This window comes from Macaca nemestrina, chromosome 1 (assembly GCF_043159975.1).
Source record: "Macaca nemestrina isolate mMacNem1 chromosome 1, mMacNem.hap1, whole genome shotgun sequence".
NCBI lineage: Eukaryota > Metazoa > Chordata > Mammalia > Primates > Cercopithecidae > Macaca > Macaca nemestrina.
The window spans coordinates 24,649,424-24,662,849 of NC_092125.1; the positions used below are offsets into that span (position 1 = coordinate 24,649,424).

The 13,426-nt window shown below is 36.9% G+C and overlaps 1 long non-coding RNA gene and 1 pseudogene across 4 annotated transcripts in view; one reads left to right on the forward strand and one right to left on the reverse strand.

Moving 5' to 3' along the window:
• Positions 1 to 13,426, reverse strand: part of LOC105492971 (uncharacterized) — a 151,656-nt gene that overhangs the window by 91,798 nt on the left and 46,432 nt on the right. The window lies entirely within an intron of this gene.
• Positions 10,981 to 12,296, forward strand: LOC105492975 (large ribosomal subunit protein uL4 pseudogene; annotated as a pseudogene).

Consider the following 13,426-nt stretch of genomic DNA (forward strand, 5'->3'; position numbering starts at 1 on the left):
CAGCCATAAAAAGAATGAAATCATGTCCTTTGCATCAATATGAATGGAGCTGGAGGCCATTATCCTAAGTAAACTAATGCAAGAACAGAAAACCAAATACCACATATTCTCACTTATAAATGGGAGCTCAACATTGAGCACACGTGGACATAAAAATGGTAGCAACAGACACTGCAAACTATTATGGCAGGGCAGAGGAGAAGGATCCATTTGGTTTGAAAAACTACCTATTCAGTACTATGCTTACTATCTGGGTGCAATATATCCATGTAACAAACATGCATATGTTTCCCCTGTATGTAAAATAAAAGTTGAAATTAAAAAAAAAAAAAATTTTAGCAAGATTTGTTCAGAAAAATGCCCTTCAACCCAGTAATCTAATTCTAGGAATTTACCTGAAAATACACTTTGGCAAAATTGTTCCCTAAAAGGGTAGTTACCTATGCATTGTTTGTGAGAGTAAAAATCTGGAAACAAATAGTCCATAACAAAGAATTTATTGACAAATGAAACTATCTCTTTAGCTGGCTATTGTATGGTACGAGTAGAAATCAGGTTGTTCTTTTGCACCAACGACCCTTCAAATACATCCTGTCAGCTAGAACTTAGATAAAAATCTCAGACAACTCTCAGAGATTTTCTAGTCACTCTCAAGTATTCATACACAGATTTATTCTCCAGGTGCTACAAACTTCCAGACCAGTCTAATATGAAAGCTTTAAGCAATCACTCAGTTTTAAGTTCTCCAAGGTGAGCTTCTTTCTGAAGTCTACCACATTTGTCTAGAAGAGTGAAACTCCCTCACATTTTCAACTCCAAAAGATATCAATAAGTGAAAACAGTAATACGCTATGTGTATAGTATGCTAAAATGTGTAAGGAACAAAAGGAATACATCAACTTATATATGCATATTCATTACCCAAGAAACAAATCACAATGATTGTCTCGGAATAAAAGAACCAGGTGGCTTACTTTTAAAGTGATGTAATTCTATACCTTCTAAATTTTTATCATGTTTTTCCAGTGCCTATTCAAATAATAATAATGAAATAAAAAGGAGGTCCAAAAAACATTGTCAGGTGAAAACAACATAACACTGTAACCTCATTTTTATAAGCCATATTTGAGCTGGTGATAAACAGGATTTTGATTTTAGTTTTATGTAGTTTTATGTTTTATAAATTATTGTATTATTTTAGTTTTTCAATTACATTTACATGTACTGCTTAAAAGTTCTGTAAGGATATTAGAAAATAAGTAACCTCTAAGGTCACAGCCCTTGGCTTGCTCTGATCTAATGAAGAAAGAAAAACCACTCAAGCAAATAGATACATATTTAGGAGAAACAACACAAAATGTAAATATCCACAGCTGATAATGTATATAACGTGTATTTGTTAAATAATTTAGTGTAAGGAAGCCTATCTTAGGTTTTAGCTAATGAGATGCAGATATTGAATGAGCAAGGGGGCCTGATCATAAGCAACAGATGTAGTTATTGTATTTTAATTTAATGAGCCTTAGAATGGCTGTGATGAAGACTAGAGAAGGGTGATCCTTTACAGGAGTCATGACTTCGGAGTCCTAAAATAGCATTTGTAAAAGGCAAACCCTTGCTCTAACCTATAGTACTTTAGGAAACATTGTCCTTGTACAGCCACGAGATTCTTTGGCATGACAGTATTTCAAGTCTGCCTCAATTTTTTTACCTAAACTTAACAAAGTCATAAGAAATACCTTTCTACAGCAGATCACTGCACAAACTTTTTCCAATTCTAGCCCCTCCTACACAGCCCCGAGCAACTCACAACCAATTCCAAAGGGTGTAGGTGTAGGCAAGACAGGAAAAGAACATAATCAGCAAAGACTAGTCAGCACCATTATATCATTACATCCATCACTCTTAAAGGGTTTGGTTGTTGTTGTTGCTTCTCAGAATAATATGTTAGCATTATAAATTAATTCTACTTTTTTCTACTATTTTCTAATTCACTATTTTCATGATTAGTACATTATTTCTTTAAAAACTTACAGTCTTTTGTTCACTAATATATTAGTCATATTAATTGTAGATAAATTTCATTTCATTCTTGCTTCTGTATTGTCTGTTTTTAAATTTTTCTTGTTTTAATCAGTTTAAGTCCACTGATTATGGCCTCCTTGCTTATTTTAAATCTGCAAGCTCAAACCATGTGTATAAACAGGCCTATGGGCTGAGTCCTGGCCCTGTTCTGGGGAGTTAGATGCCGGGCACTGTCCTGTGCACTCTAGTATCACAGTGAGCAAGCCAGAGTGGCTCCCACTTCTACAAAGTCACAATCTGGAGGGAGAAAAGAAACTAAATACAGAAATCTTTACAAATGCCAAAGCTGCAAAACACAAACATTCCTATTTATGGAAAATATAAATGTAGACTCTAAATGAGACATTAAATAAAGTATTGGATGTTCAATAATGAAGTTCCTCTACACGAAGTAGGAGAAAACATAAACACAATTGAGAGAAAAAGATGTAAGAACATATACAGAAAAGATCAAAAAGCTGTCCGACTACCCTTTCATATTAATGTACTTAAAATTTAAGTTTTAAAAGTTATCGCAAGAAAAACTAAAACATGTGACAAGGTAAGTAACCAAAAATTAAATTGGAAAAGGTGTCAAATAATTTTTTTTTAAAAATCTCTGGGTTCAGATGACCGTACAGCTGTTAAACTCTTTTAAACACTTGGAGATGCTGATTTCAATATTAATTGTGACCAAATGTATTTTAAATGTACAAATATTTGACTTCTACATAAAGAAAATGATATAACTTCTTCAAGAAACCTAAAGGAAGGTAAGAATATGAATGCTACAAAGTAAGAATATCTTTTAATAGATGTTCCAAACCCAAGATTTGTTCCACTTGCCCTCCTAGGCAGGCTGAAGAAGTGAAACATTCAACCTCTTCCCCACCAACCTGCTGTGCTTTCTGTTAGAAATAGCATAGATTTTAGCTGTGGTAGATTTATAGCATCGTTGTGGTTCTGAGCAGTATTCTTGCTGCAAGTAAAGGAAGTTATTGGTGCCTTCTCTGAGATCAGCAGCTCAGGAGTGGACCACGGAATCACCTTTTGTGAGAGCACCCCTCTTGTCCTTCCACCCCGCACTCTTAAGGCTGCGCTGGCCTGGGTTGACTTGTAGCCTCTGGAAAGGATGGGAAGTTGGCTGGCAGTTCTCAGTCATGCTAAGGGCAAGGAAGATAAATAATTTTTAATAGGACTGTAGTATATTCAGAGTATGGAATATTATCCAGTGCTAAAGAGGAGCTATCAAGCTATGAAAGGCATAGAAAAACTTAAATGAATACTACTAAATAACGGAAGCCAATATAAAAAGGCTACATACTGCATGATTACAACTATATGACATTCTAGACAAAGCAAAACTATGAATACGTAAAAACATCAGTGGTTGCCAGGGGTTAAGGGCCAGGGAGGGATGAATAGTCAGAGCACAGAGGATTTTTAGAGCAATGAAACTATTTTATACGATACTATAATGATGGACACATGTCATTATGACTTTGTGCAAACCCATTGAATGTACAATATCAAGAGTGAATCCTAATGTAAACTATGAACTTTGGGTAATAATATGTCAATATAGGTTCATCAATTATAACAAATATACCACTCTGATGGGAATAAGGGAAGCTATGCCTGTGTGGGGGCAGAAGAGCTACAGAAATTCTCTGTTTCTCCTACTCAGTTTTGCTGTGAACCTAAAACTATTCTTAAAAATAGTCTATTTAATTATATGTATATTATATATAATATGTATTATTTAAATAATAAATATATATTATTTATATTTAAATATTTGATATGAATATTATTTAAATATATAATGTATTGTTATATAGGAAGTAAATGTATCTTAATATAATTACATTAAATATAAGTACATTAAATATAATATAAATTTTAAATATAAATATGCACATTAATATAAATATGTAATATATGTAAATTATATATATATTTGTTGAATGAATGAACCTGAGAAAATGTGGTCAACCAAAAACTATAAAATTAGTATGCTTACTAACCACAATTTGTTTTTACTTTTTGCCTTTTCACTATTGCTGCTCCCGTCAATAAAGACCAGAGTCTTTGTAGGAGCAGATTTGGCCCTGAAATCCAAGTCACAAAATCATGTCTGCAGGACTGGTCCTCTCTTTTTTTATAAATAATCCCACAGAGCTTTAATTCAATTATCTGTTCAAGTACTCTTACACATACCAATTAACATTGTTCTTCTATGTTAATGGTGGTCCCTGCTAAGTGCCGGTAATTATTTTTTGTCCCCAGATACCAATTATTATTTTAAATCTAAAAATTCATAAGAATTTGGGACATGAGTGCCCCAAGAAAACTTTATTTCCTCTAGTTCTGATGCTCTTTCCTTGAGTCATAGTATCCTTGAATGATTTTACATACACACAGGCGCACATACACACACACACACACACACCCCCCCCCAACATGTGACAACCAGCACTTGGGTCATTTCTGCCCTCCTTAGTTTCAGAGGAGGGTAAAGTTGTGATAGCTGCTTGTTCATTTTCCACATTGGCAGTACTGTTGAAGTTTATCCTGAAGAAACAAATTGCATCACAGTCCTATCAAAATCCTTTTCCTTCCCTGCCGTTAGCATCACAGAACTGCCAGCCAATTTCCCATGCTTCCCAGGGGTTACAAGCCAACTCAGGCCAGTCTAGTCTTTAGAGCATGAGGTGAAAGGACAAGGGGATACTCTCACAAAAAGTGATTCCATGGTCCACTCCTGAGCTGCTGTACTCAGAGAAGGCACCAATGACTTGTTTTTCTATTCTTGTGGCAAGAATACTGCTCAGGACCACACTGATGCTACAATCTATGCTCATTCTAACAGAAAACACAGCACGCTGGTGGGAAAGAGGTGGAATGTTTCATCTCTTCAGCATGCCTAGGAGGGAAAATAGAACAAAGTCCACCTTATTACTAGAAATAAATATTTTGCAAACACACAATAAAACTTATGGGGAGTAAAGCATTAAAATTCTATGGAGGGAAGATTCTCCCTTTCCTTGGAAGCAATCCAATCAGTGTGGAATGACAGAAATAAACACGAATTATATTTCCAGCCCTGCCTGTCAGCCACAAAATCCTGTGACTTTAGGCAAGAGCAAGGTGACCAGGACTTGTGAGGGCCTATATACACCAGGCAAACTGTGAGGCAGATGTTATGCACATTCCCCAGAATGATAAACTGTGACTCAAAGAAGTTCATTCACTTACCTAACATCGCATAGCTAGTGGGTGGTTTAAAAAAAAAAAGAAATCAAATTCAGTTCTATCTACCTTCAAGCCTATGGTTTTTTAGTGCAACACACTAAACTTCCCAAGGCTTCAGTCGCCTCACCTAAGCTCTCTTCCACCTCAAAAGTTCTACGTAAAGAAGATATAATATAAATTCTCAGTAACAGTACTTTTTATACAAAATAGAGATTTACGTTATTTAAAAATCCTTATTACTCCTCTGAATAAACTGTAAATATTTTTTAATTCCATACTTTTATTTTATCTTAGATGCAAAAGTATACATATCATAAAATACGAGTAGATTCTCTCAGGTGCTAGGTTTACCCAGAATAGAGTTGAAACCAAGATGACAATTTCTTTTTTTGAAATCAGTGTTAACCATTAGCTTCTTTGCTTGGGACATCCCTATAAAGCATTGTTACCATTCACAGCAAAAATGGAATGGAATTTGGAAAGTCATCCACACTCAGAGAAATTGCATCATCAGACCTGTGCAACTATTCTCAGAACTTTCTTAAGTCAAAATTGCCACTGTTTCCATCTTTCTCTGCCACCCTATCCTCCTGCCATTGTGTTAGTTATTGAATTAGAAAGGTAAATGAAAGTGAAAAGCTTCTATTCACTGTAAGATTTATAATTTTGTTCTTTATTCATGTAATAAGTTTCATGTAAAAATCCTGTAACTGAAAACCATACACCACATGTTCCCACTTATAAGAGGGAGCTAAACATTGAGTACACATGGTCACAAAGAACGGAACAATAAACACCAGGGCCTAATTGAGAGAGGAGGGTCAGAGGAGGATGAGGTTCGAAAAACTGCCTATGGGGTACTATGCTCAAAACTGTCTACCATGATGAAATAATCTGTACACCAAAACCACATGATGCACAATTTACTGATGTAACAAAACTGCACATGCACCCTTGAACCTAAAATAACATTTGGAGATAAATTATTTTAATCTTGTAATTATAATTTTAAAATTTACATCAAAGCTGGATGTGGTGGCTCATACCTGTAATCCTAGCACTTTGAGAGGCTGAAGCAGGTGGATCACTTGAGCTCAGGAGTTTAAGACTAGCTTGGGCAACATGGCGAAACCCCATTCCTACAAAAAATACAAAAATTAGCTGTGTGGCATGCACCTGTAGTCCCAACTACTTGGGAGGCTAATGTGGGTGGATCCCTTGAACCTGGGAGGCAGAGGTTGCAGTGAAACAAGATTGCACCGTTGCACTCCAGCCTGAGCAACAGAGCATGACTCTGTCTCAAAAATGTACATATTGAGATAATTTATTTTTATAATATTTAAGTTTATAATAGATATGTATAAATCACCCTTCACAAATCAAATTATACTATAAATGAAATTGGATAGCCACTGATGGACTTAGGAGACGTCTGCTGAGGGTAGGGTATACAGGTATATAGCATCCCAGTGCCTCCCTGTGCTGTCCAAACTGTGCAAATATGATGAACTTATCATTATTTTTCAAGCCTTAATGGCATGATTGAAGAGCTCGTAATAAGGAATTAGAGAAGTATCAGCTCAGACTTTCTTGTTAACTTGTGTTTGCATTATTAATATTATCATCAATCAAGGATTTCCTGGCAGTGATCTTTTTTAAGCCACATGTCCTTTTTGTGAAGGTTAGTTTCATTGAATTGAAATGATATAATCTGTAAACCCATGGAACCCAGCCTAGGCAGGCTGCCATAGGCCACAGTATGCCAAGAGCAAATAACATAAGTGAGGGTGCCACAGCCAAGCCTTCCACATCCTTTGGGGTCACCACAAATGGCCTGTGCCTCAGACCTTCTGCCACAGGACTTATGTCAATATCAACTCACATATTAAACACAATAAAGTTTAATGCAAGTCTTACATTTAGAACAAAAATATGGTAGAAGGATAATATTTTCTTCTTGCTCCTCAGTGGATGGTTTAACTCACTGACTCCTCTTATAAGATCACTAATCTGGTATATGACTAGCTAACGGAGCATAAGTAAAACCATTCCTACATAAAACCAGAGACAATTATTCATTTCAAACTACCCTAATTACTTAGAATGTGCTAGATCCACTTTCCTGTTTCACCTCATTCCTCCCTTCCCTGCTCAGCGGTAGTCACCCACAGAGCAACTCTTCTCAGGTCTTCAGTTGATCACGATGGGGAAGAAGTGTACCAAAGCCCCACTGGCATCAGTGGGTGGTGTCTGGAATGTATTGTTTATGCATCTGGACTGCAATGGCTTTTAGTCATCTCTATGCTCTCCCAGTTCCATTCACCCCCATACCTGCCTAAGATCAATGAGTGCGTGTAGATATCCACACCTCTTGCAGCCTGCTCTTTGGCAGCATCCACTTTGCAACATATTTGTCCAAGATTTAGATCGATCTCCACCTCCCATCTTAAATACTGCTGGAGTAAAACCACACCTCTGGGATACTGATGCATCTGCAAATCTCCAGTTTCCACCTTCAATGTTGCTTGGCAATTCATACATTCATTCAATAATGTATGTAGGAAGGTATGTATGAATGTATGAACCAGTGTTGTAATGTCATCAAGATGGCTGACTAGAGGTGCCCAATGCATATCTCCTCTACAAAGAAGAACCAAAACAACAAATAAATAACTGTACTTCGAGTAGAGTGTCTAAGGGAGAGCACTGGAATTCTGCAAGGAAAAGATGAAAACCCTCTGAAACATGGGAATTTGAGATAGCAGCATGAAGAAGGAAGTAAAGTGACAAGGTGGGATTGGCTTGGAACTAAGAGACACTTCCTATTATAGGGGAAAGGTAAGCAGGCAGTCCCAGAAGTCCCCATTACTAACATGAATGCCTGCAATTCTAACTACAGGAGAACTTCACAATTCTCTTAGGCCTTGAGCCAGTTTAGGGAACTGCATGGAAGCAACACAGCTATATTACTTCAGTGAAGGAACTCACACTGGATCGCTTTGGGACCAGTGCTGCTGTGCCATGGTGCCATTTTGAAAACAGAGCCATTGCTTGAGTGCATCCTGCCTTGATGCTCAAATCTCCTGCACCTCCACATCATGGGACCTGCTGTCATCCTACCATATCCATACAAAAAGATGCAATGCCATGACCCCAGCTTCACCCAGCAGTACAGATGTGACACTAGCACCTAAACTCACACAGTGCCCTAAACCTCATGGGACAGCCAGTCCAGCACAGTGGGGAGGCTGTCTGTCCCCAAGACCAGGGGAGCCAATGCATACACTCCCCAGGGCCTGAAACCTACTTGCCTAGTGCCCATCACTGTAAGCAACCTTGTCCCCTTCACCACCAGAGCCACTGCGTACTGCATGTGCCCCAGAAACCAGGGACCAGGCTGCCCAGCTCCTGCCACCACCAGTGACGCCACACCCTTGACTTAAGGAGCTGCTACACCTAGCAACACTCACTCCCCTCAAGGCGTGAGAAATAGCCTTTCCAGTGGCTCCCATCTGCAGTAAAGGCATACCACTGCCTCCACAAACACCCAGTCTTGGCCACTGAGGCACTCACAGATACTGCTGGCATTGATTACAGTCAAAAAAAAATTACATGATTACAGTACTGTGCTCACCCATAAGCAAAGCCAAAATACTTCACCCAACTGATACTATAGGATGCATTTACAGGAAAAAAAAAAAAAAAGTCTTTCCTTATGAAATCTACTAGATAAAATTGGAAGAGGTAACTGTTTCAGCAGACACCATGATTTCAATGTAGGGACCCATAAAACATGGGAACATGACACCTCCAAAGGAACACAATAATTCTCCAGTAACAGACTTCAAAGCAAAGAAAATCTATGAAATGCATGAAAAGGAATTCAAAATAGTAATCTTAGGAAAACTAAGCAAGATACAAGAGAATAAAGATAAAAAATTCAATGAAATCAGGAAAACAATTCATGATTTTAATGACAAATTCAGCAAAGAACTAGATATGAAAAGACCCAAACAAAAATTTTGGAGTTGAAGAATTCAATGAATAAAATAAAAAATACAGTTGAGTGCAACAACAAAGTCAAGCAGAAGAAAGATTTAGGATGTGAAGACAGGTCTTCTGAAATAAGCCAGTCAGACAAAAAATAAAGGATAAAAAATAATGAAGGAAGTCTATGAGACTAACCGAACACGATTAAGTGAACAAATACTTGCATTATAAGAATTCTAGAAAAAGAAGAAATGAAAAAAGGCATAGAAAATCTATTTAATGAATTAATAAGTGACGACTTTTCAAGTTTTGGGAAAGGTATGGGTATCCAGATTCAGGAAGCTTAAAGGTCCCAAATAGATTCAACCCAAAAAAGATCCTGTCCAAGAAACATTACAGTCAAACTGTCAAAAGTCAAAGACAACAAGGGAATTGTAAAATTTATCACAAGGAAAAGATGTCAAGTTCCATAGGAGGGAATCCTCATTAGACTAACATCAGATTTTTCAGCAGAAATCTTAAAGACCAGGAGAGAATGAGATGATATTTTCAAAGTGCTAAAAGAGAAACAACAGCAAAGAATACTATACCCAGCAAAGTTTGTCTTTCCTAGACAAAAACAAAAAAAAAACCCAGGAAATTCATCACCACTAGACTGGCCCCACAAGAAATACTTAAGGGAGGCCTACATCTAGAAGTAAAAGGATGATGACTACCATTATAAAACATGCAAAAGTATAAAACTCGGTAGCAGAAAGATACAGAAATTTGAAAAAAAGAAAAAGGAGTAGACTTTTGTCACTACAAAAATACCACCAAACTATAAAAATAAACAATAAAAGAGGAAGAAACAAAGGATATGCAAGATATCCTGAAACAACTAAGAAAATGACTGGAGTAAGTTCTCATGTATCAATAACCTTCAATGAAAACTGATTAAATTCCCCAATTAAAAGATATAAACTGGCCGAATAGATAAAAAAGCAAGACCCGAATATATGCTGCCTATAAGAAACTCACTTTGTCTAAAAAGATATACACAGACTGAAAGTGGAGGAATGGAAAAAGATATTCCACCCAAACAAAAATCAAAAATGAGCAGGGGTAGCTATTCTTATATCAGATAAAATAGACTTTAAGTAAAAAACTGTAAAAAGAGACAAAGATGTTATTACATAGTGATAAAAGGATCTATTCAGCAAGAGGATATAACAATTATAAGTTTGTATCCATCCAACACTGAAGCACCCAAATATGTAAAGCAAATATTATTAGTTCTAAATGGAGATATAAACTTCAGTACAAAAATACTTGGAGAGTTTGACATTGCACTCTTGGCATTGGACAAATCATCCAGACAGAAAGTCAGCAAAGAAATATGAGATTTAAATTGCACTATAGACCACATGGACCAAATAGCATTTACAAAACATTTTATCCAATACCTGTAGAATACACATTCCTCTCATCAACACATGGTACATTCTTCATGAAAATCCATGTGTTAGGCCACAAAGCAAGTGTCAAAAAAATTTTTAATCAAAATCATATCAAGTATGTTTTCTGACAACATTTGTATAAAACTAGAAATCAATAACAAGAGTAATTTTGGAAACTGTACAAATATTTGGAAATTAAACAACAGGTAGTCCTTTTCCTGTGGCAGCTGCTGGGCTGAGAGGAACATGACTGTCTCCTCTCTCCGCCATGACGTGTGCTCACTCACTGATGTCGGTGTACTCCAAAAAGTGGGAGTCATCTGGCAAAAATGTTACTTTGCCTGTTGTATTCAAGGCTCCTATTTGACAAGATATTGTGAACTTTGTTCACACCGACTTGCACAAAAACAACAGACAGCTCTATGCTGTCAGTGAATTAGCAGGTCATCAGACCAGTGCTGAGTCTTGGGGTACTGGCAGAGCTGTGGCTCAAATTCCCAGAGTTCAAGGTGGTGGGACTCACCAATCTGGCCAGGGTGCTTCTGGAAACATGTGTTGTGGAGGCAGAATGTTTGCACCAACCAAAACCTGATGCCATTAGCATCATAGAGTGAACACAACCCAAAAACTATATGCCATCTGTTCTGCCCTGGCTGCCTCAGCCTTACCAGTATGGTCATGTCTAAAGGTTATCATATTGAGGAAGTTCATGAACTTCCTTTGGTAGTCGAAGATAAAGTTGAAGGCTACAAGAAGATCAAGGAGGCTGTTTTGCTTCTTAAGAAACTTAAAGCCTGGAATGATATCAAAAAGGTCTATGCCTCTCAGCAAATGAGAGCTGGCAACAGCAAAATGAGAAACCGTCACCAAATCCAGAGCAGGGACCCCTGCATCATCTATAATGAGGATAATGGTATCATCAAGGCCTTCAGAAGCATCCCTGGAATTACTTTGCTTAATGTAAGCAAACTGAACATTTTGAAGCTTGCTCCTGGTGGGCATATGGGACATTTCTGCATTTGGACCAAAAGTGCTTTCCAGAAGTTAGATGAATTATATGGCACTTGGCATTAAGCTGCTTTCCTCAAGAGTAACTACAATCTTCCCATGCACAAGATGATCAATACAGATGTTAGCAGAATCTTGAAAAGCCCAGAGATCCAAAGAGCCCTTTGAGCACCACACAACGAGATTCATCAGAGTCCTAAAGAAGAACTTAACTGAAAAACCTGAGAACCACATTGAAGCTATACTCATACACAAAGACCATGAGCCAGAAAGCCATTCTTCACCAGGCCAGGAATCACAAGCTCTGGGTGGATAAGGCAGTAGCAGCAGCTACAGCATTAGAAGCCAAATCAGATGAGAAGCAGGTTGCAGGAAAGAAGCCTGTGGTAGGTAAGAAAAGAAAGAAGGCTGCTGTTGGTGTTAAGAAGCAGAAGAAGCCACTGGTGGGGAAAAAGGGCAGCAGCTACCAAGAAACCAGCCCCTGAAAAGAAGCCAGGAGAAAAGAAACCTACTACAGAGGAAAAGAAGCCTGCTGCATAAACTCTTTAAATTTGATTATTCCATAAAGGTCAAATGATTTTCGACAACTTCTTTTGAATAAAGATCTGATCAAAGAGGCAGTGAGAAAACAAAAAGGTATATAAATAAATTAAAAAGAAAATCCAAAAATGTATTGAAAGAAGTGAAAATAGAAACACAATATACTAAAACATATGGGATACAGCAAAAGCAGTTATTCTAAGAGGAAAGTTTATAGCAATGAACACCTACATGAAAAATATATATTTCAAATAAAAAATCTAACTATGTATCTCAAGGAAGCAGAAAGGCAAAACAGACTGAACCCAAAATTAACAGAAGGAAAGAAAGTATAAAGATCAAGTCAGAAATAAACAATATAGAAACAAAAAACATACAATCAACAAAATGAAGGGCTTTTTTTTGAAAAGATAAATCAATTTGCAAACCACTAGCTACACTGATGAAGAAAAAAGATACAAGACCAAAATAAATAAAATCAAAAGTGAAAAAGGATACATTACAGCTGATACCACAGAAACATAAAGAATTATTAGAGATTATTACAAATAACTATATGCCAGGAAACTGGAAAAGCTAGAGGAAATGGATAAATTCCTCGACATATACAACCTACCAAAATTGAACTAGGAAGAAATAGAAAACCCGAACAGACCAATAACAAACAATAAGATTGAATCACTAATAAAAAGCTTCCAAACAAATAAAAGCCCAAGATCTGATAACTTCACTGACGAAGTCCATCAAAATTTTAAAGGACACAAATTTCAAAAACTTGAAAAACTGGGAATTCTTCTAAATTCGTTGTACCAGGCCAGCATGATTCTGATACTAAAACCAAATAAAAACACAGAAAAAAATCACAGGTCAATATCCCTGATGAACATAGATGAAACATCGTCAACAAAATACTAGCAAGCTGAATCCAGTGGCATACTGTGGGACTCAACAAATGACCTTTAACTAAATGGAAAGCCTAGCAGTTTCCATAGTGTCTGGTATACTTAGACATGAAATAATAATACTTTCCTTTCTTTGTTAAGACCTCAGCTTGAATACAAAGTAATAGATAAATCAAAGTGATCTATCATTTACATGTTAGCATAAAGAATAATGTGACCATAGGGTGT